The sequence below is a fragment of the Ranitomeya variabilis genome, chromosome 3, assembly GCF_051348905.1.
Source record: "Ranitomeya variabilis isolate aRanVar5 chromosome 3, aRanVar5.hap1, whole genome shotgun sequence".
Taxonomy (NCBI): Eukaryota; Metazoa; Chordata; class Amphibia; order Anura; family Dendrobatidae; genus Ranitomeya; species Ranitomeya variabilis.
In genome coordinates this window covers 767,744,677-767,768,054 of record NC_135234.1, presented here as the reverse complement: position 1 = coordinate 767,768,054, position 23,378 = coordinate 767,744,677, and the positions used below count along the sequence as shown (strand labels likewise).

Below are 23,378 nucleotides of genomic sequence, written 5' to 3'. Positions count from 1 at the left end.
GGATAAAGTCTTCAAGCATTTGGTGTCATTATTGGATTTTCTCACATTTCCACTGATAGGGGGCAGTGTTCTGGGATTTGTGTCATCATGTGATTCCAGGCCGACCATCACCAGGACCTCATGTCCTCATACAGTCTATTGGATGAATGATAACATTAGTCAAAGGGGCATTTCCATGATAGAAGTGATGACAGGACATGTGCTAATATGTTTGTAAAATGATCGACAAACACAAATTCGGCACAAATGTGGCACATTCGGATTCGTGATCGGTAATAATTGTGTTGCCACTAAAGTATTTTAAAGTAGATGATAAATAGATAGATAAAAAGCCTGCAATTCATGTGCTGCATACAGTAAAATCACAGAGTGACAGGTTAGAATAGATATACAGTATACACATAGATATATAGATGTCAGTGACACACACAGATATATGTATAAATATTATATAGATAGAAGAAAAGCCGGTAATTCAGCAGCCACGTACTCTAAAATGACACCGGGACCCGACAGCCTAGAAGAGATGGATTACACACATAGATACAGATATATGGGTTATACACACAGCACGGTGGCGCAGTGGATAGCACAGCAGCCTTGCAGCGCTGGTAGTCCTGGGTTCAAGCCCCACTAAGGAAAACATCTGCAAAGAGTTTGTATGTTCTCTCCATGTTTGTGTGGGTTTCCTCCGGGTACTCCAGTTTCCTCCCACATTCCAAAGACAAACTGATAGGGAATTTAGATTGTAACAGGGACAGTGATGATAATGTGTGCAAACCTGTAAAGCGCTGCGGAATATGTTAGCGCTATATAAAAATATATTTATAAAAAATAAAGATTATTTATTACACATAGAATAGATAGATATATAGATGTCAGTGACATATTCAATTAGTACAGTGTGTGCAGCTTTCTGTACATGTTGTGAGGGGTTGACACACTCCGCTGCTTTCCCAGGTAGACAGAGGAAACATTCTGGTAGATGATCACCTGCTGGTTTATTGTGGATAGCATAAACCTTGGCGGGTTCAGCAAAATAAACCGAGACTTGCTGGCATAAAGGTAAAACAAAGAAAACACAGCCCATATGAGTCCTTTCCCTGCAGGATTCCCCTGCAGTTGACCCGCACAGTTGGAGTTCATGCTCTCCCAAGAGACACTGCCTGATTCTCGTTACCAGGTATATAACATCCCATGTGAGTTCGTCCATGCCGGACATTGGGTACGCGTCAACACTGGACACCTCATTGAGCCTGCAGTAGTCATTACAAAATCGCCACTCGCCATTGGGCTTCGATACGAGGACGATGGGACTTGACCAGCCACTTCTTGATTCCTCTATCACCCCAAGGTCCAGCGTTCTCTTCACCTCCTTGGAAATTATCTCCCGGTGTGATTTGGCGATTCTGTAGGGTTTGAGGTTTACCCTTACATGTGGGTTTACCATTACATTACTGTAATAATTGTATATGTCACTGACATCTCCGGTACCGTTTTTTTCAGGTACCGGAAATACTAGGACTAGTGATGAGCGAGCAGAAAATGCTCGGGTGCTTGTTGCTCGGGTCGAGCAGATTGGAATGCTTGGGTGCTCGACATGAGCAATGAGCCCAATATAAGCCTAGGAAACCTGAGTTTTTTTGCCGTGACACCCCCCCTCCCCCCGGAGGTCTTTTCCGGGAATCAAAACATCAGAAATCTATGGGAACAGTTCTCAAATTACACGGGAACATAATGGGGAAGGCCCCTAGAAGCATTTCTGACTTCCAGGTCACTGCTGTGAACAATGTTGTCAGAGTCTTACGCCACTTTTACAGGCGCACATTAAAACATATAAACATGAAACCAAAATGGATTTTCCTGGGAAATATGTTGAGGTACATCCTTTCCAGGGTAACGACTTGTATATTAGGCAAAATAAATAACCCAAAACAAAAATGTTCCTCAACCACTTGAGCTATGTTCACACGCAGCGTTTTTGATGAATTTTTCATTTTTGCATTCACTGGGAAATGTTATTGTCTCCTTAGACAATATGGAGAGGAGTCTTCTGCTCACTGAGCAGACGCTCAATGGGATAGATGAGGGGGGAATGGTAGGATGGAGCTGCAGGACAGTGAAGTAGCAAGCTGGGTGACAGTAAGGAAGCGGGGTAGAGGGAAGAGTGTCAGGGAGGCTAGTCCTGATCTGGCACACCCCAATAAGTTTGCTAAGTTGGCAGATGAGGGGGGTGCCAGTACAGGGGTAGCACTGCTGCAGCCAGGCATGTCCTCTGAAAGCCGGAGGAGTGACTGTTCCAGTAAGGAGGGAAATAGGAGAGCAGGGCAGGCCAGACAGGTGCTGATAGTGGGGGACTCAATTGTTAGGGGAACAGATAGGGCAATCTGTCACAAAGACAGGGATCGTCGGACGGTGTGCTGCGCTGATCGGGTGGACAGATTACTGAGAGGGGCTGGTGAGGACCCAGCGGTCATGGTGCACATTGGCACAAATGACAAAGTTAGAGGTAGGTGGAAGGTCATTAAAGACGATTTCAGGGAATTAGGCTGCAAGCTTAAAGCACGGACCTCCAACGTGGTATTTTCCGAAACACTGCCTGTACCACGTGCCACGCCAGAGAGGCAACGGGAGATTAGGGAGGTTAATAAGTGGCTCAAGAATTGGTGTAGGAAGGAGGGGTTTGGGTTCCTGCAGAACTGGGCCGACTTCTCAGTGGGCTACTGGCTCTACGCTAGGGACGGGCTGCACCTCAATGGGGAAGGTGCAGCTGTGCTGGGGGAGAAAATGGCTAGAAGGTTGGAGGAGTGTTTAATTTAGGGATTGGGGGGGAGGGTATTCATTTTATAGGTGGGGAAGATAGTGCAGATAGAGACCTGGGCACAAATAAGGAAGTTGGGGGTGGCGGTGGCATGGGGGGTGGGGTTAGAACAGTTAATAATTTAAGAAAGAATAGAGGTACAGAGAGGAACATCAAGTGCATGTATACTAATGCCAGAAGCCTCGCCAACAAAATGGACGAATTAGAACTAATGTTGTTGGAGCATAATTATGACATGGTGGGGATATCTGAGACGTGGCTGGATGAGAGCCATGACTGGGCTGTTAACTTGCAGGGCTATAGCCTGCTCAGAAATGACCGTACAGATAAGCGAGGGGGAGGGGTGTGTCTAAATGTAAAATCGTCCTTAAAACCCATCCTGCGTGATAATATAGGTGAATTTAATGAAAATGTAGGGTCCCTGTGGGTGGAGATAAGGGGAGGGGGGGAAAATAATAAATTACTGATAGGGGTTTGTTATAAATCTCCAAAAATAATGGAAGCAATGGAGAATATCCTCGTAAAGCAAATAGATGAAGCTGCGACTCAAGGAGAAGTCATTATTATGGGGGACTTCAACTACCCTGAAATAGATTGGGGAACAGAAACCTGCAGTTCCAGCAAAGGTAATCGGTGTCTGACAACTATGAGAGACAATTACCTTTCACAACTGGTTCAGGACCCAACAAGGAGGAGGGCACTGCTAGACCTAATATTAACCAACAGGCCAGACCACATATACAATATAAGACGATATCCTGAGACATAAAAGTACACAAAGAAAATGGGAGACCTTTATTAGCATCCTGGATAGGACCTGTGCACAGTATATACCGTATGGGAATAAACATACTAGAAATAGGAGGAAACCAATATGGCTAAATAGAGCTGTAAGGGGCGCAATAAGTGACAAAAAGAAAGCATTTAGAGAATTAAAGGAAGTAGGTAGTGAGGAGGCATTAAATAAATACAGAAAATTAAATAAATTCTGTAAAAAGCAAATCAAGGCAGCAAAGATTGAGACAGAGAGACTCATTGCCAGAGAGAGCAAAAATAACCCCAAAATATTCTTTAACTACATAAATAGTAAGAAACTAAAAAATGACAGTGTTGGCCCCCTTAAAAATAGTCTGGGGGAAATGGTGGATAAGGATGAGGAAAAAGCCAATATGCTAAATGACTTTTTTCATCAGTATTTACACAAGAAAATCCCATGGCGACAATATGATCAGTGATAACAAAAATTCCCCATTAAATGTCACCTGCTTAACCCAGCAGGAAGTACAGCGGCGTCTAAATCTAAAAATCACAAAAATAAACAAATCTCCGGGCCCGGATGGGATACACCCCCGAGTACTGCAGGAATTAAGTACAGTCATTGATAGACCATTATTTTTAATCTTTAAGGACTCCATAATAACAGGGTCTGTACCACAGGACTGGCGTATAGCAAATGTGGTGCCAATATTCAAAAAGGGGACAAAAACTGAACTCGGAAATTATAGGCCAGTAAGCTTCACCTCTACTGTGGGTAAAATCCTGGAGGGCATTCTAAGGGATACTATACTGGAGTATCTGAAGAGGAATAACCTCATGACCCAGTATCAGCACGGGTTTACTAGGGACCGTTCATGTCAGACTAATCTGATCAGCTTCTATGAAGAGGTAAGTTCCGGACTGGACCACGGGAGCCCAGTGGATGTAGTGTATATGGACTTTTCAAAAGCTTTTAAAACGGTGCCACACAAAAGGTTGATACATAAAATGAGAATAATGGGGATAGGGGAAAATATGTGTAAGTGGGTTGAGAGTTGGCTCAGGGATAGGAAACAAAGGGTGGTTATTAATGGAGCACACTCGGACTGGGTCGCGGTTAGCAGTGGGGTACCACAGGGGTCAGTATTGGGCCCTCTTCTTTTTAACATATTTATTAATGACCTTGTAGAGGGCATTCAGAGTAGAATTTCAATATTTGCAGATGACACTAAACTCTGCAGGGTAATCAATACAGGGGAGGACTATTTTATATTACAGGATGATTTATGTAAACTAGAAGCTTGGGCTGATAAATGGCAAATGACCTTTAATGGGGATAAATGTAAGGTCATTCACTTGGGTAGAAATAATAAGATATATAACTATGTGCTTAATTCTAAAACTCTGGGCAAAACCGTCAATGAAAAAGACCTGGGTGTATGGGTGGATGACAAACTCATATTCAGTGGCCAGTGTCAGGCAGCTGCTACAAAGGCAAATAAAATAATGGGATGCATTAAAAGAGGCATAGATGCTCAAAGATACTGATTTGGCTTTTGTCCTAAGTCATATTGCACGACTCGTTAAAGGGTTGATTGTGACTTGTAGGATCGCTACTTCCAATAGGTGGCGCTGTAGAGTTTAAGTCCTCTTTTTCTCAGAAGAGGCAATTTGCATGAGGAGAACATAATTTTACCTCTATACAAGTCACTAGTGCGACCACACTTAGAATACTGTGCACAGTTCTGGTCTCCGGTGTATAAGAAAGACATAGCTGAACTGGAGCGGGTGCAGAGAAGAGCGACCAAAGTGATTAGAGGACTGGGGGGTCTGCAATACCAAGATAGGTTATTACACTTGGGGCTATTTAGTTTGGAAAAACGAAGACTAAGGGGTGATCTTATGTTAATGTATAAATATATGAGGGGACAGTACAAAGACCTTTCTGATGATCTTTTTAATCATAGACCGGTGACAGGGACAAGGGGGCATCCTCTACATCTGGAGGAAAGAAGGTTTAAGCATAATAACAGACGCGGGTTCTTTACTGTAAGAGCAGTGAGACTATGGAACTCTCTGCCGTATGATGTTGTAATGAGTGATTCATTAATTAAATTTAAGAGGGGACTGGATACCTTTCTGGAAAAGTATAATGTTACAGGGTATATACACTAGATTCCTTGATAGGGCGTTGATCCAGGGAACTAGTCTGATTGTCGTATGTGGAGTCGGGAAGGAATTTTTTTCCCCAATGTGGAGCTTACTCTTTGCCACATGGGTTTTTTTTGCCTTCCTCTGGATCAACATGTTAGGGCATGTTAGGTTAGGCTATGGGTTGGACTAGATGGACTTAAAGTCTTCATTCAACCTTAATAACTATGTAACTATGTAACCTTAGCTGGCCATGTGGTGTGTGACACATCATCAGACACATCCCGTTTCATTTATGAAGGTGGGACTGTTAAAGGAGGAGGGCCATTAGGCGGACTTTAATCTTCTTAAAGGGACAGCAGTTTGTCCTCCCTATTCTTAGAGAGCCATCAGCTGGCTGGGCTTTGTTGTTCCCATTATTAAACTGTGTCTCCTGTACTATTATTGACTGTGCATTGAATGCAAGGCATGACTCAAATTTAGACGCACCTCAATAACCCATTGAACAGACATCCTGGAAGGCCACATGAAACCAAAGTTCCCATTCTTATTTATTTGGTACTGCCATACTGTTGCATTGAATGAAAGGCCTGGTCTGCCCCAAAGTTTATCGCATCCCAAAAACAGTTTGAAGAGACATGGTGGATGGCCTCATGAAACCAAAGTTCCCATTATTAGATTTTTTTTACTTTCCTACAGTTTGCCCATGAAGTGAATGCAAGGCCTGCTCCAAATTGGGACGCACCCCAGTATCCCAAAAAACAGACGTCCTGGAAGGCCCCATGAAACCAACGTTCCCATTATTAGAAAGTTGGTACTCTCATGCTGTTTGCCTATGCAGTGAATTGCAGTGTTGAGCCTGAAGAACCTGCATTGGAGAATGTCAGTGTTGAGGCTGAAGAACTGGCAGTGGAGAATTGCATTGTTGAAGCTGACAACCAACAAAGTTCACATTATTAGGAAGTGGGTCTCCCATTCTGTTTGCCAATGCATTTAATCCAAGGTCTGGCCTGCACCAAAGTTACACGAACCACCAAAACAATTTGAACCGACGTGGTGCATGGCCACATGAAACCAAAGTTCCCATTATTATGATTTCTCTAGTCCCGTACAATTTGCCCATGAAGTGAATGCAAAGCCTGCTCCAAATTTGGATGCACCCCAATAACCCAAAAAACTGACGTCCTGGAAGGCCACATGAAACCAAAGTTCCCATTTTTCTTAATTTGCTACTCCCATAATGTTAGCCTACGCATTGAATGCAAGGCCTGCCCTGCCCCAAAGTTACACCCCAATAACCCTTTGAACCGACACAGTGGATGGCCACATGACACCAAAGTTCCCATTATTAGGAAGCTGGTACTCCCATACTGTTTGACTATGCAGTGAATTGCAGTGTTAAGCCTGAAGAACCTACATTGGAGAATTGCAGAGTTGAGGATGAAGACCCAAAAGTGGAGAATTGCATTGTTGAAGCAGCGTAACAAACCCCTACAGTTCCCATTATTAGGAACTGGGTCTCTCATACTGTTTGGCTATGCAGTGAATGCCAGACCTGCTCCAAATTTGCATGCACCCCAATCCCCCTAAGAAGAAACATGGAGGAGGGCTTCATAAAAAAAATGTACCCCTGGGGGGTACACATCAACATGCTGTGTAAATATATTTGTTACGGGCATCATAAACACCCTTTAACACAATGTCCAATGAGAAAAAGTATCGTGCCCACACTGCTGCCTTATGCGATCATCTTTCGGTGTGCCTTGTAAAGCTGCTCCAGTATAACTACCCACTCATCCATGCAAGGGCACTCCGGGTGCACAGCCAAAAAAGTACATAACAATCCAATGAAAAAAGAAAAGAAAAACTGTAAACATTTTTTTTATGGGCATCAAAAACACCCTTTAACACAATAACGTGGCTGTTCCATCACGGACTATGATCACCATGGTGATATAGTGGTGGTGGGTGATGAGGATGAAGAGAAGGAGAATGACAACAGAAAAAAAGTTGAAATCACGCAGTGTACTGTATACCCATGTTTGGGTGTAAAGAGGTGCATGGTAATAGCGTTAACAAAAAAAGACACTGTATTGGAGGTTATGTTTGGCTGATATCGCTCAGTGGTGTACAGAAGTCTGGCACAATCTATCCCTTGTTCATTTTTATAAGAGTCAGCCTGTCAGCATTTTCAGTTGACAGGCGGACGCGCTTATCAGTTATAATTCCCCCAGCGGCACTAAATACCCACTCTGACAAAATGCTAGCGGCAGGTCAGGCCAGGACCTCCAAGGCATTCAGAGCCAGTTCATGCCACGTGTCCAGCCTGGATACCCAATAATTATAAGGCATGGAGGTATCACGGAGGACGTTGGTATGGTCAGCAAGGTACTCCCTCAGCATCTTCCAAAACTTTGCACTTCTTGTGAGAGTACCCCGTGCCTCAGGGCCTATACGATGTGGGGGTCTGAGAAAACTCTCCCAGAACTTGAGCTGGATTGGAGTTGTGTCTCTTTCGCCTGTCGTCCTTGGTTGTCCAACGAACTGTGACGTCTGCTGCCAGCGTTTTCAGATGGGAATTTTTTAAATAATTCCGCAACAAGAGCCCTCTGGTCCTGCACCATTTTAGTACACCTGTCTGACTCTGGAATATGAGATAGAAAGTTTTCTTTGTAGTGTGGGTATAGAAGTGTCACCAACCAGTAATGACTGCTACCCAAACTTTTGAGAAAGCAAGGGTCACGTGAATGGCAATGCAGCACCCCAGAGTCCTGGTCGTTGCAGTACTATGGCTCCGCCACTAAGGGGAGCTATGGTACGTCTGATGGCACTGAAGGAGTTCATCTGATCAGGTATCACAGACACCAATACATTTCACCGCCGGGCTTCCAGGGGGAGCTAAGGGTTCTATTCATTAGGCCACTCCTCACACACTGGTAAAACTGGGGGTCAGGCAGGAAGTTAGACAGAAAGCTGACTGGGTTGGAACCAGGCAACACCTTGTGGCAGAAGGTGTTGCAGGAGAAGATTCGGTAGGGTCTCTGTCAGGGGTGGGATCCTGACAGAGGCTTGGCAACTAGAGAGAACGTAACGGGACCGTGCCTGCTCAGTATAGCGGCGGTGCCCAAGGAAGGACTGGAAGCGAGATAGGTTGTGCTGAGTGAGAAACGAGATCAAAGCAAGAGGAGAATACCAGTAGGGGTCATGCTGTAAAACCGAGGCAACATCCTACTGAGGCGCAGAACCGGCGGCCGGAACGCCGAGGGAGTATTATAATATTCAGCTTCAAGCAATACTCTAAACAGCGGCAGGACAGTCAGTCTAAGGCGGGCTGTCTCACTTAAATCACCTATGCAGTCTTGGGGGGCAACTTGTGGAGAGGGGCGACTCTAGGGTCCCGGGAAAAGAGCTCCGAGCCTACCCGTCAAACGGGTGCCGTTCTAACCGTAACATCAGGGAGGAACGGAAGAATTAGCAGAACATCATCTAATTGAGTTGTGAGGGAACTTAAGAAACGGACACATTAGTTGTGGGGACTTTCCGTAAGCACAGCAGGGAAGGACCGCAACACATAGCGCTAGAAGGAAGGCACAGATTTCCACCTGCTAAGAGAACTCTGGAGGTGCCATTGGACCGGCCGGACTTGCGTAGCCTGGTGATCTGGATTCCGGACTGAGGACCCAGAGATCTTCAGTAAAGAGGTGAAGAGACTGCAACCTGGTGTCCTCGTTATTTACTGCACTGCACCACTACACCGCGACTACTGCCACCATCATTTATCCACATCTATAGTATCAATGACTGTGCGCCCCACGGCAGGGTCACGGACCGGGGCCTAGCCACCGTGACAACCCCAGAGCAGAGCCCGACAGGCCCGGTACCGGGTACCCCTCGGCCCTGCGGTGGTGGGGGTGCTACATTTTGGCGTCACGAACAGGATCTACTTAAGCCTGAAGAATCAGGTCATGTGTGCCTTGGAACTGTGATTTATTGTGCTTGGACTGTGCTTTACTGAGAGACTGTGTACTACTGCTTGCCGCCAGAAATTCCCGCCAAAAACCGCCGCCATTGCTACACCAAAGAAGAAGGAGGGCGTGCCATGGGAGGAGACTACCAAAGTGGCGCCAGAAGCGGCGACCGCCCCCTGCGCCTCTTGCTGCAAAGCGAAGACCTGCCTCAAAGCAGAGGACCACCCCTTGATTTGCAACGGCAGGAAGCGGGTGACGGAGAAGCTCGACCTCGGAGGAATGGCGGAGCCAGGTGCATGCACTGCCACCGACTATCAGATAGCGACGACGAACAGCAAGTGCCTGAACGAGGAAGGAGCAATCCCGGCTTGCTCTCATCCACCAGAGGCGGACCTACGTTCACCACAGCGGAAGGATCTGAATTCCTTGGAACCGGCCGCGGAACTGAGCTTACCCATCCCATCCTCGAAGCCAGCGGAGGAGGAACCATGGTGGGCGGAGCCGCATCCGGAGACCACAGTGGAGGAACCGCGGTCCGGGCTGCAGCCGATTCCAGTGTCCTCGTCAACGGACCGGATCGACATCGGTGGAATCACATCGGGCGCAGGTATGGAAGACGCCCCTGCTCCCCTGCTCGATCCCGCTCCCGCGACCGGCCCTCACCCCAGTAAAAGCCGTCTCCTCTCGGCAGAGCTAGTGGTGTTACCCCCCGATGCAATGGGGAAGCTGGTACCACCGCTGCCGACTAGGATGGGGGAACCTGTAGACGTGGGCCCAGAAGGGGTGACCCTCCAGTGGGACACCCCCCGGGTTGGGCCAGATGGAGTTCGGGAAGAAGGATTCACCCTTGCTGTGCTTACCTGGGAGCAATACAAACAATGCTTGATCCTACATTGGGAAAGGCAAAAAGAGGCAGAGCTGATTGACCCTCCGAGGGTACAACGACCACCTCTTGCATGTGATGACAGGGACATGGTGAGGCGGGGCACAGTGTTGGCCTTCCACCCGAAGAGGGGATGGGGCTCCATACAGGAACCGGGGCTACCAACTGACGTCTTCGTTGCCAGTTGCAACGTGAAGACTCCCTGCTGCGGCCGAAGTGGTGATCCATTGCAAAGGGGGGATCCGGTGACTTACACCCGTCATCGGAATGCATACGGGTGGTATGCCCGGGACGTGCGCCGCTGTGAGCTTGGGGGAGCATCATCTGGTACTTCAACCATGATGGAACCAGACGTGACGGATCTTACCAACATTGCCGCTGTACGTCTCATTGCAGCGACTGAGTTGGCGGCTAGAGTCCGCCTTCGGGTCCAGACATCGGGTGGTCTGACTGCACCAGGGAAATTCACCAGTGATACTGGTGCGGCATCAGTTGCTGACCTAGGATCAAAGCCTGTACAGTCGGAAGGCGCCCACTTTCGGCTGATGTCTTGTGATGTACTATGAAGATAAACCTCGATACCATGAGTATGTAAATAGTTACTGTTCTTCTGTTCTGCTGCTAAACCCGTCCTGGGTTAACTCTTAAAGGGATCCCTTTGTTGACCCGGGATCCCTATTGTTTTGTTTGTTTTTCTAAGTTTTTGCACAAGTTTCCAGAACTGCCGCAATCATGAACAGTGCATGATACAAACTTCTTGTACATAGTTTGCACCTTATTAAAGGTGCTCCCTACTGGTTTTACTTTAAAAAAAAAGGACTCTTTGTGAAGATACCGCACTGGAACCTTTGCTGAGTATGGACTGGTAGCCTGAGAAGATATGCTACCTCATAAAGACTTGGTCCCTTCTTAAAGGGGATGTGCACTTGTTGTACTTAAAGAATGGTATTGCTTTAAGATAGATAGCAATAATGTCTTGACCGAAAAGAAAGTGATAATGTTGATATGTAATAGTTAATGTGACTAACTAGTTAATTGTAAAAGAATGCTGATAATGTTCCCCGAAGGAAAAGTGAAAATTAGAAGAAAGATGCAGTGGGCCCGTAGGGGTAGACGAAAAGACCCAAACACCCTACTAAGGATTACCAGAAAATATCAGAACAAAGATCTTTATTTTGAATATATAATTCATTTAACAGGAGTAACGACACATAGTAAAATATCATAAGAACTACATCATATTAAAACCAAAACACAGGACCAAAGAATAATTGCATACAATATGCAGGCCACGATATCCTAGTATATATTATATTATCTGCAGTCCCTCACCCACACTGCTCTAAAAATACCAAGACTCAATTGCAAAGAAATAAAGTGCAAAAAAATGTGCTATACTTCTGTATAAGTACTGTGCAAAAAATCACAAAAAATCTCAAAGAAATCTTTAAAAGTGCAAAATAGTGCTTCTATAGCCACCATGTAGTGTGCTAGACTGCACAAGACAATTACTTAAAAGTGCAATAGTGCCAAAGAAATATATTTATTTGTATATATATATATAGTGCCAAGAGACAGCAAAAAAGTGCACAGTGCTACAACTAAACCACACATATGTGTGCAGGCTGGAGGGGACAAACAATAGTTGTCAATGTATTACCTCTAAGATGGCCGGGTCCTGTGTTGGCGCACCCCAACGCGCGTTTCGGACACTTTTCCTTCGTCAGGACCCCCTGACGAAGGAAAAGTGTCCGAAACGCGCGTTGGGGTGCGCCAACACAGGACCCGGCCATCTTAGAGGTAATACATTGACAACTATTGTTTGTCCCCTCCAGCCTGCACACATATGTGTGGTTTAGTTGTAGCACTGTGCACTTTTTTGCTGTCTCTTGGCACTATATATATATATATATACAAATAAATATATTTCTTTGGCACTATTGCACTTTTAAGTAATTGTCTTGTGCAGTCTAGCACACTACATGGTGGCTATAGAAGCACTATTTTGCACTTTTAAAGATTTCTTTGAGATTTTTTGCGATTTTTTGCACAGTACTTATACAGAAGTATAGCACATTTTTTTGCACTTTATTTCTTTGCAATTGAGTCTTGGTATTTTTAGAGCAGTGTGGGTGAGGGACTGCAGATAATATAATATATACTAGGATATCGTGGCCTGCATATTGTATGCAATTATTCTTTGGTCCTGTGTTTTGGTTTTAATATGATGTAGTTTTTATGATATTTTACTATGTGTCGTTACTCCTGTTAAATGAATTATATATTCAAAATAAAGATCTTTGTTCTGATATTTTCTGGTAATCCTTAGTAGGGTGTTTGGGTCTTTTCTTCCACTAGGTGGCGGCGGTCACCAATCTACACAGCACACCAATAATCTTTTATCTCTGTATTGAGAACAATATATACGAGATATATTCTCCATATTTGTGGTCTTTGCTGTGTTTTAATCCCGTAGGGGTAGACGTAGTGTCCTGCATAACTGCTAGTAAGAAAGTAATGATGGAAGTTAATGCTTTAAGAAAATGTTGATAACGTTGATAGAAAATGAGGATAGAAGGTAAACCCTGAGTCCTCCTAGGAGCCATATAGAGATGGCTCAGTGCTCTTAAAATTGAAAGTAATGTTATGTTCTATACTGTGTATAGTAGTTGAAAAGACAGAAGGCTCGGGCTGAAAGGAGCGGTCCTGTAAGAAAGGAGAGGCAGAAGGTCTGGTGCCGTTAGGATAGGCGGTCCTGCAGATTTAAAGAAGGAGAATGTAAAAGTTAAATTGCCTTATAATGTGATTATAAGAAGGTCTTTAGCGGATTTAGAGTGTACGTCCTTAAAGGCGATGTTAAATTATTGTTCAAGAGTTTGTACTAAGTAGAATACCCGGTTGGGTAAGAAAAGTTATTTATAGCATGTTGCTATGATATTTAACCATGTTTGTAACGTTCAAGTGTCCTCACCTCCCATAAAGGGAAGCTCTGTTCAAATATACTTATTGTTATTGCACTCAACAAAATTGTATGTCTTTTTGCTAACCTGTATTGTTGTTTTCTTCCCAGTCCCGGAGTACTGGATTTAACCAGGGGGGAGTGCAGCGCCCCAGAGTCCTGGTCGTTGCAGTACTATGGCTCCGCCACTAAGGGGAGCTATGGTACGTCTGATGGCACTGAAGGAGTTCATCTGATCAGGTATCACAGACACCAATACATTTCACCGCCGGGCCTCCAGGGGGAGCTAAGGGTTCTATTCATTAGGCCACTCCTCACACACTGGTAAAACTGGGGGTCAGGCAGGAAGTTAGACAGAAAGCTGACTGGGTTGGAACCAGGCAACACCTTGTGGCAGAAGGTGTTGCAGGAGAAGATTCGGTAGGGTCTCTGTCAGGGGTGGGATCCTGACAGAGGCTTGGCAACTAGAGAGAATGTAACGGGACCGTGCCTGCTCAGTATAGCGGCGGTGCCCAAGGAAGGACTGGAAGCGAGATAGATTGTGCTGAGTGAGAAACGAGATCAAAACAAGAGGAGAATACCAGTAGGGGTCATGCTGTAAAACCGAGGCAACATCCTACTGAGGCGCACAACCGGCGGCCGGAACGCCGAGGGAGTATTATAATATTCAGCTTCAAGCAATACTCTAAACAGCGGCAGGACAGTCAGTCTAAGGCGGGCTGTCTCACTTAAATCACCTATGCAGTCTTGGGGGGCAACTTGTGGAGAGGGGCGACTCTAGGGTCCCGGAAGAGCTCCGAGCCTACCCGTCAAACGGGTGCCGTTCTAACCGTAACATCAGGGAGGAACGGAAGAATTAGCAGAACATCATCTAATTGAGTTGTGAGGGAACTTAAGAAACGGACACAACAGTTGTGGGGACTTTCCGTAAGCACAGCAGGGAAGGACCGCAACACATAGCGCTAGAAGGAAGGCACAGATTTCCACCTGCTAAGAGAACTCTGGAGGTGCCATTGGACCGGCCGGCCTTGCGTAGCCTGGTGATCTGGATTCCGGACTGAGGACCCAGAGATCTTCAGTAAAGAGGTAAAGAGACTGCAACCTGGTGTCCTCGTTATTTACTGCACTGCACCACTACACCGCGACTACTGCCACCATCATTTATCCACATCCATAGTATCAATGACTGTGCGCCCCACGGCAGGGTCACGGACCGGGGCCTAGCCACCGTGACAACCCCAGAGCAGAGCCCGACAGGCCCGGTACCGGGTACCCCTCGGCCCTGCGGCGGTGGGGGCGCTACAGCAACGTAACATAAACTCAGCCATGTGTGCAAGACTGCTAACAGGCAAGACTTCCGTGTCCTCACCAAGAGGATGACTGAAAATTCTGTCCTCCTCCTTCCTGTCCTCAGGCCATTCATGCTGAACAGACGGTATGACAGCTGTGCTAGTAGTACTATCTATTGCATGAAAGTAGCTCCTGTTCTTCCTCCGCCTCCTCCTCTTCCTCATTGTCACCCTATCCACGTTGAGATGAGATGTGGGTGGGCTGTGTGTATTCACCATGTATGGTTCCTTGCTCCATCTCATCAATCTCCGACTGCAACGCATCTTCTTTGATAGTGAGCAGAGAGCATTTCAGAACAGAGAGAAGTGGGATGGTGATGCTAATTATTGTATCATCGCCGCTCACCATCTTGGTGGAGTCCTCAAAGTTTTGGAGGATGGTACATATGTCTGACATCCATGTCCACTCCTGAGGTCTTATGTGTGGAGTCAAACAAACTGTCAGGTCCATTTCTTACTATTAGCCCGTCTAAAAATTTAAAACTTGGGGCTGAAACAACATTTTAGTGGTAAAAATGTAATTAGTCTTTCTTCACTGCCCAAAGTTATTTTAATTCTGTGAGGCACATGTGGTGTCAATATGATCACTGCGCCCCTAGATGCATTCATCAAGTGTGTAGTTTGGAAACTTAAATGACTTCATTGGGGTTTCTGCTGTTCTGGCACCTCAGGGGCTCTGCCAATGTGACATGGCACCTGCAAACCATTCTAGTAAGATCTAAACTCTAATATGGCGCTTCTTCCCTTCAGAACTTTGCACTGTGCCGGAAAAGTAGTTTTTGACCACATATGGGGTATCGGCGTACTCAGGACGAATAACACAACAAATTCCACCATTCATTTTCTCCTATTATTCCTTTTGAAAATTAAAAACTTGTACCAAAAGAAAATTTTAGTGGAAAAAATGTTAACTTTCCATTTACTCAGCCTAATGTTATTCAATTCTGTGAATCAGCTGAAGGATAAAAATGCTCACTACACCCCTAGATGAATTCCTCAAGAGTGTTAGTTTCCAAAATGGAATCACTTGTGGGGTTTCTGCTGTTTTAACCTGTCAGGGGCTCGTCAAATGTGACATGGCATCCGCAATCTATTCCAGCCTAAATTGAGCTCCAGAATTCAGTTGGTGCTCCTTCCCTCCAAGACCTGGCGTGCGCCCAAACAGTAGTTTTCCAACACATACTGGGTATCAGTGTGCTCAGAATAAACTGCACCACAAATTGTATGGTCCATCTTATCCTTTTACTTTTGTGAAAATGAACAATTTGGGGCAAAACCAACACTTTTATGGCATAAGTTAATTTTTTTTCAATTTCGAGCCTCAATATTAGAAAATTCTATGAAGCCCCTCTGGGTTCAAGGTGCTCACACCTCTAAATATGTTCCTTGAGGGGTATAGTTTACAAAATAAGCTGACTTATCGGGAGTTTCCACAGTTTATGCACATAAGGGGCTCTGCAAACACTCTTGATTCCAGCCAATTTTCTGTTCAAAAAGTTAAACGGTGCTCCTTCCGTTCCAAGCTTTGCCGTGCACCCAAACAGCAGTTTTCCACTACATATGGGGTATTGGCGTACTCAGGAGAAATGATACAGCAAATTCTGGGGTCCATTTTCTCCTTTTGCCCTTGTATAAATAAGTAATTTGGGTCAAAACCAACAATTTTATAAAGAAGAATAAAATGTTAATTTTTTTCCTTCTACATTGCTTTAATTCCTGTAAAGCACCTGCAGGGTTAATAAACTTCTTGAACGTGATTTTGAGCACTTTGAGTGGTGCAGTTATTAAAATGGTGACACTTTTGGGTATTTTCTGTCACATAGGCCCCTCAAATTCAATTAAAAATGTGAGGTGGTCCAAGAAAAATTGCTTTTGTACATTTTGATGGAAAAATGAGAAATCGCTGATCAACCCCTTCTAACTTCCCAGCAAAAAAATATGTTTCATAAATGATGCAGATGTAAAATAGACATGTGGGAAATGTTAGTTATTAACTATTTTGTGTGACATATCTCTATGGCTTAAGGGAATAAGATTGTAAAACTTGAAAATTGCGAAAAGCTTAGAAACAAATAAAACCTTATACTTTCGCAAAAAAACGTATGCTAAGCCTAAACAAAATATAGGCAACGGCCATGGCAGGGAGATAGAAAAAATAACAATATCTGGCAGTGCTGTTAGAAACCTTCAGTATTACCAAACACTAGTCACATTTGGCCTCTTTTACAAATTCTGGCAGTCAGGTTAGCGAGGAGAACGTGAAGGATATTATGGTGTATGTGTGCTATTGCTCATCTTAAGCACAGCAGGATAATGTAGCCTCTGACAGCGACATCATCAGCTGGAGTCAGCGTTTCTGCCGGGTTTACCTCCTCAGCCATCACATCGTTTAATGTTGTGCAGAGCAAAATGTCCAATCTGTTAATGACACCTGTTTCTTTTCTGTCCCAAAGTCCCCTAGCCAACAGCACCCTGGAGGTTGAGGAACATAATACACCAAAAAAATGTTCTTCTAGTTGAGATTTTGGAAGACATGATCAGTCAGCCTTTATTAGCAAATAGATCAATGGCTGCACTCAACTGTACTTAAGCAAGGAAATGTGCGATACATGAAATGTGAATAGCTTAATGGCTTGTGAAATCTATGAAAAAACACATGAGATGCTTAGCACAAGATTTGGCAAAAAAATGTGAGCCCATCCACCAAACATCAAGGTAATCTCAGATCGGATGGGTACCTGACCTGACTGCCTAGTGTGAACACTTACCTATGGCTAATTACATGGTAAAGCCTGCATTTATAGGAAGGTCAGAACCAACTGTGTTTGGATGTAGTTAAAATCACAGCATGGTGAATGCCCCGCCATAGGTAAGTGTTCACACTAGGCAGTCAAGTCAGGTACCCATCCGATCTGAGATTACCTTGATGTTTGGTGGATGGGCTCACATTTTTTGGCCAAATCTTGTGCTAAGCATCTCATGTGTTTTTTCATAGATTTTACAAGCCATTAAGCTATTCACATTTCATGTATCGCACATTTCCTTGCTTAAGTACAGTTGAGTGCAGCCATTGATCTATTTGCTATGTAAGACTTTTTTGGTTATGCACCAGTTCAGACTAGATTGCTGTTCAGTCAGCCTTTATTGTCATAAAATGATATGGAGGAGATGGGCATGACAATTTTAATGCCAATCTGTGTTGAAGTGGTAGGGACACTGTCAGTGGTAGTCACACATGGACCCAGGGAGCACCTCCTAGTAGGAACGAGGTGGGAGTGGGGGCGCTGGCCATTTCACACACACATATCCATCCTCTTCTCTTGATCATCTTCCTCGTAACCAGTCTGCTCCACACACTCCTTCCTCTATCACCAGTGCATTGTCAGTTCTCATTTTATGAGCATAAGAAACATGCGATCAATCGTTCAGTTACATGGAAATGGTACTCCCATATGTCCAAGTTCACTACAGTTGGTGCCAGGCCTCCTCTTGAGAAAGAATTGTGTGAACTCAGGCTCTATGGAAGATACATACCCGCCATTATTTATTGTACCAAAAAGCCTTCCCCACCAGGTTTGAGCACAAACAATTTTTTAGCCCAAATTTATTGTATTTTGTGGAGATAATGTTTTGATACTGCAAACTCACATTAAAAAAAAACCATTGGGGTGAAATTAAATGTTATGGTGACTGCGTCTGAGTTGAATTTTCATGCCACTTGGTGTGACCTCACACTGTTGGACTTGGAGTTCTCCTCTAATCTCTTTCAAAGTTCTGGGTTTTGTGGTTCCCCTTTGTATTATCCATCTCTTCAATTTGTGACCTTATTCCTCGTGTGGCTGCCTCCAGGGAAGACGGCTACAGCCCCAGAGACTTCACACTTCTGGATATGTGCAGCTGTAGTAACAGGAACATCCGGCTGTAGGAAACATCATATAGTCTTCACCTGAGACTTGTTTGTCTATAATGTTTTCCTAATCTCCTGAGACCACTCTCTTCTTAGCTTTCTTTGCCCCATGTTCTGTGTGGTAAACGCCATGACAACAAACAGCACAGTGACTACTTTTTACCCTGTAAATAGGCGACTGACTGATTACAAGTCTGCAGACACTTGTGATAGCTACAGGACGCTGTGTAGTTTCACTTCTCCACATGGTCAAATTAATTTCAATCTTTTCTAGAGGAACCATAATTTTATTCCAGGGCATTTTTAATAGTTTTGTTTTCTTGAAAAGAGGCCTTTCATCAGTTTTTTATGTTGAATTGGACAAGCCATGTAATATGCGGAGCATATTTCTTTATAATTTTTATTTCGTCTCTCTGTTGTGAAGATACCAGCTATGAAATATTTGGCACCTAATGAGTTAACTTTAGCCAAATCCAAGTGAGTGTTATCAGACAGTTTTCACTAGGGGCAGATACTTCTCCCTGTGTGACTCTGACCAATCATATGCAGGTAGTAACATAGAACTGCAGGACGCGTGATGATGCCTGCATACGATTGGTCAGCGTCATACTGGGAAAAGACGTACACTCCCCCACTGAAAACTATCTGAAAAAAAATGTTGGTTTAACTAAAGTTAACTCATTAGTTGCCAAATATTTGATTGCTAATATCTTTACAACAGAGGCAAAAAAAAATGTTTTTTTCCACTCCAGCCACTATTATATAGAGACCCCAGTTCAACATGAAAAATGTTGTCAACAGCCCTCTTTAAAATTTTCCTGTAGGACCAGAATTCTGCTACAAAGTCTGATTTATAATTATTATTATTTACTAAAATTCAATAGAGAATTACTGTTGTCAGTTTCAAATGATTTCAGTGACCATCGGGAGTTTTTCTTACTTTAAAAAAAGGTGCCAACCATTTTGTCCTGGTCTATTTGCGGCATTGATTAATTTTTTTGGAACTTATAATATTTTTATTACACACATATTTGGGTACATTATTTTTTTTGGGAAGGGGTTGAGGGAGATATTAACATGAGGGAAAAAAAAACAGGATTAACTACAAAAGGCGAGTTTTTTAGTTGTTTACTGTGTGATTTAAATAACCTGTGCAGTGATACTATAATTTTTTTTAGTCTTAAAATATAAAACTACCTATGATAAATATATATTTTATTTTATTTACAGTGAACTACTTTTTAATTCTTTAACTCTTTATTTCCCTTTTGATCACTTCTAAAATGCTTTGATATACTTGTCTGACAAAGTATTATTGTCAGTCCCTACTAAACTGACAGGCAACATTTTGGTTCAGTTTCACACATGTGTGAAACATTCGACCCAAAAGATTTGACCCACAGCTTGGTCTCCTGACCTGAGCTAATTGCTTCATAGATCTATATAAAACAGGTCACTCAGATTGAGGGGCAAAACGAGGTCTTCAGAAGCACGAACAGTTCATGTTTCATGGATGCGTGAAAACGGCCTAACTCTCTGCCTTTCTTAGACCATCAGCCAGCCATGGCAAGACTTAACTATCTCCCACATCAAGCCACTAAGACGTGGTGGTAGCTAGCGATCACAGTACTTAAGGTATTAATCCAACAGTTCAGCTGTGTCTTCCTTGGCTTTAGTACAGTAGTGTACACAGGGCTCAACAATGACGTAAATAATTCAGGAAAACTAAAACACAAAAGCCATAAGTGAGATCATCACAAAAATCTCTTGATGTTAACCCATTATCTACCAATGTCCTTTTTTTGGGACGCCTAATCTTTAGCTTCTAGCAACTAAGATTTTATAATTTTTATAATTATGTCCAATTTTTTGTGTTGTGTTTGTAAAATGAATGTTTTCAAAATAGGAAATCATGTCATTGTCATTTTTAAATAAATATTGGGACGCCCTTTTCTGAAAAATCCGTTCTTGTAAAAATTTGAATTTGGCAAGTAATGGGGTGATGGTTTTCTATATTTTAGCGAAGCATTTGTCCATGTCTAACAAATATTAAAGGTGTTTCTCTTCCATGTGTCTTCTCTGATGTCTAATGAGATTGGATTTGTAGGTAAAAGGTTTTCCACATTCTGAGCAAGAAAATGGCTTCACCCCTGTGTGAGTTTTCTGATGTAAGACTAAACCTTTTCTATAAGTGAAAGATTTCTTACATTGTAGACATAAAAATGGCTTCTCCCCTGTGTGAGTTCTGAGATGCTTTACAAGACTTGATTTGTGCCTAAAACTGTTATCGCATTCTGTGCATGTATATCATTTCTCCCCTGTGTGAATTTTTACATGTTCCAAAAGACTTGATTTCTGAATAAAATTTTTCTCACATTCTGAGCACGGAAATGGTCTCTCCGGTGTTTCATTTATCAGATGTTCCACTAAACCTGGGTTATGTTTAAAATCTTTACCGCATTCAGAACATAAATATGTCTTCTCCCCAGTGTGAAGTCTTTGATGTAGAGTAAGAGATGTTTTCTGGCTAAAACATTTTCCACATTCTGAACATGAAAACGGCTTCTCCCCTTACATGATCATCCAAATATGATTTCCGGGTGAAACTTTTTTCACATTCTGAGCATGAAAATGGCTTCTCCCCTGTGTGCGTTCTTAAATGATCAACTAATTTTGATTTACAAGTAAACAGTTTTCCACACTGTAAGCAAGAAAACTGCTTTACCCCTGCATGAGTTCTCTGATGCATACTAAAACCTGCCTTCTGAAAATGGCTTCTCTCCTGTGTGAACCCTCTTGTGTATAGCAAGAAGTGATTAATAGGCAAAACATTTCCCATATTCTGAACATAAGAACGTCTTTATATCTTTGTAAATGCACTTGTGCTTGGAAAGATGAGACTTCTTTTAAAATGTTGTCCACATTCAGAAGATGCAAAAGATCTATCCAGTCCATGTTCAGTTCCTTTTTTGTCAATCGGTGATTCCTTATCTTCCACTTCATCGCGGAGAGGTAAAAGGACATTTGTTTGTGAATCTTTCCTACTTTCTTCAACTGAAAATAGAAAACAGTTCCATAAATTATTTCACACTTTGCTAATTTCTATATGAAACATCCAGAACGGGAACAAAGCATGTATCAGTGATCAACAAATCAAGATGGCTTTTCTTTTTCCCAGTAACACAAAAAAGTATCAAATAAAACAGTAGTCAATAAAATCTAATCAAATTTGTATCTATACATACCTAAACAAATGTACTCAAATCAATTTTACTTACCTCTAAGAAGTTGTCCACTACTTGGACAACTTCTTCTCATACCCCAAGCTTTGCCCTCCTAAAATAATAACGCTTATACTCACCTCCTGTGCTGGCGCCATCCCCATGTTCAAATTTGTCCGAAGTCGGGGCCAGTAATGCCAGCGCTGATTGGGTGCCAGCGTCACGTGAGCTCTAGGGACAGCGAGTGACGACACCTCCAGTGCAGTAGGTGAGTACAGGCGTTATTATTTATGGTGGTCTAGTTGTGGACAACCCCCTTATTTACTAACAAAAAAATCCAAGTTAACCTCCCAAAGAGCATATGGAGCCGGAGCAAAAGTCTATGATGTAATTTCCCTTAAGAGCCGCATGGATTTAGGCCATTTTCATGAGAAAATGAACGGCATGCTCATTTTATGTGCCACAGTATCCAACGCCCATAATAAATCCAGTTAAACAACATTGACAGCTTTACCCCAGGCTAATCTGGGACATACCTCATCACTGAAAAGAAATCTGAAACTTTTGACACGTTAGCTATTGTAAAACAATGACTCCCTGCATTCCCTGGCTGTCATGCAGCTGTCCAGGTAAGTTGGGAGTTGTAGTTCGACAGCAGCTGTAGTGCAGGAAGTTGCTGACCTTCATAATAGAAGCTAACCAGATTAGTTTCAATCACTGTTGAGTCCAAGCGGACACTGGGTGAGAAGGTTATCATCAGAGACTATGGAGGACAACTTCCTGCACACCATACATTTCCCCAATGATGTATGGAAAGTTGCAGGGCCTGTAGTTTTCGGTCTCACTTTTTGTCTCCATGTTTATTATGGGTCAATCTTGTTGAACAGATAATATAATGCTTAAATATTACGGGATCTGTTATTCTAATTAAAGGCTCTATTCATCTCCTAAACTACTATTTATTGCTAGAATACATCTATACGGAATTAATAAAGCAATTTTGCAAACAGGCTTCATTAAAAAAAATGATATTTTATATCTACTACTTCCATGGTCTATCTTTTTACTTTAGTTGCATTAGTGAAAAATGTAGCTGTAAAGATTTATTATGCATGCATTCATTCTTGCAAAAGTCATCGATGATAGACTAGTGGGGTCAGTAGCTGAAAACCTGTCGACCTTGCGTGGTTTCCTCCTGCAATGGTGTTAAACATATACAGTCAAATTTTACTCAAGACTAGTGTTGAGCCACCCCCCTAGTGTTCGAGTTCGGTTCGGTTCGTCGAATTGGGGCGTGTTCGATGAATGTTCATCAAGCGTTCGACGAACACCGTCGAACCCCATTGAAACCAATGGCAGGCAA

At 43.3% G+C, this 23,378-nt stretch overlaps 1 pseudogene; it reads right to left on the bottom strand.

Moving 5' to 3' along the window:
* Nucleotides 1-20,843: 20,843 nt before the first annotated feature.
* On the bottom strand, nt 20,844-21,543 carry LOC143817812 (uncharacterized; annotated as a pseudogene).
* Nucleotides 21,544-23,378: the final 1,835 nt, after the last annotated feature.